The following is a 1,726-nucleotide window of genomic DNA, read 5'->3' on the forward strand; positions in this document are numbered from 1 at the left end:
TATCCGGTGGTAATACTGGAAAACAAAGTGCTTAGGGCCACGGCCAAGACTCATAAAATAGCTGTGTTCAAGAATCAGCATACTGAACTAGGAGAATCAATAACACTATCTGAACTCTGAGTTCCTATAGATGCCAATCATTCTGAACTTCAATGGATAAAGTGAGATGCCAAAACTATTCAAGAGGCAAAAAGCTACAAGTCCCGCTCATTTAATTGGAACTATGTTTCATTGATAGTTTGGAATTTATAGTATATTCTCTTCTTTTTATCCTATTTGATTTTTAGTTGCTTGGGGACAAGCAACAATTTAAGTTTGGTGTTGTGATGAGCGGATAATTTATACGCTTTTTGGATTGTTTTTAGTATGTTTTTAGTAGAATCTAGTTACTTTTAGGGATGTTTTCATTAGTTTTTATGTTAAATTCACATTTCTGGACTTTACTATGAGTTTGTGTGTTTTTCTGTGATTTCAGATATTTTCTGGCTGAAATTGAGGGACTTGAGCAAAAATCAGATTCAGAGGTTGAAGAAGGACTGTTGATGCTGTTGGATTCTGATCTCCCTGCACTCAAAGTGGATTTTTGGGAGCTACAGACCTCAAAATGGTGCGCTTCCAATTGCGTTGTAAAGTAGACATCCAGGGCTTTCCAGAAATATATAATAGTCTATACTTTGGCCGAGTTTAGATGACATAAAAGGGCGTTGAACGTCAGTTCTATGCTGCTGTCTGGAGTTAAACGCCAGAAACACGTCACAAGCCAGAGTTGAACGCCAGAAATACGTTACAAACTGGCGTTCAACTCCAAGAATGACCTCTGGACGTGTAACATTCAAGCTTAGCCCAAGCACACACCAAGTGGAACCCGGAAGTGGATTTATGCATCAATTACTTACTTCTGTAAACCCTAGTAACTAGTTTAGTATAAATAGGACTTTTTACTATTGTATTAGACATCTTTGGATGCCTAGTTCTTAGATCATGGGGGCTGGCCATTCGGCCATGCCTGAACCATTATCACTTATGTATTTTCATACGGTAGAGTTTCTGCACTCCATAGATTAAGGTGTGGAGCTCTGCTGTTCCTCAAAGATTAATGCAAAGTACTACTGTTTTTCTATTCAATTCAACTTATTCTGCTTCTAAGATATTCATTCGCACTTCAACCTGAATGTGATGAGCATGACAATCATCATCATTCCCCACGAACGCGTGCCTGACAACCACTTCTGTTCCACCTTAGATTGAATGAGTATCTCTTGGATCTCTTAATCAGAATCTTCGTGGTATAAGCTAGATTGATGGCAGCATTCATGAGAGTCCGGAAAGTCTAAACCTTGTCTGTGGTATTCTGAGTAGGACTCTGGGATTGAATGACTGTGATGAACTTCAAACTCGCGAGTGCTAGGCATAGTGACAGACGCAAAAGGAGGGTGAATCCTATTCCAGTATGATCGAGAACCTCAGATAATTAGCCGTGCTGTGACAGAGTATTTGGATCATTTTCACAAGAGGATAGGATGCAGCCATTGACAAGGGTGATGCCTCCAGACGATTAGCCATGCCCATCGGACCATTTTCCCGAGAGGATTAAAAGTAGCCATTGACAACGGTGATGTCCTTACAAAAAGCCAGCCATGGAAAGGAGTAAGACTGATTGGATAAAGACAGCAGGAAAGCAGAGGTTCAGAGGAACGAAAGCATCTCTATACACTTATTTGAAATT

The sequence above is a fragment of the Arachis ipaensis genome, chromosome B06 (genome assembly GCF_000816755.2).
Source record: "Arachis ipaensis cultivar K30076 chromosome B06, Araip1.1, whole genome shotgun sequence".
Lineage (NCBI taxonomy): Eukaryota > Viridiplantae > Streptophyta > Magnoliopsida > Fabales > Fabaceae > Arachis > Arachis ipaensis.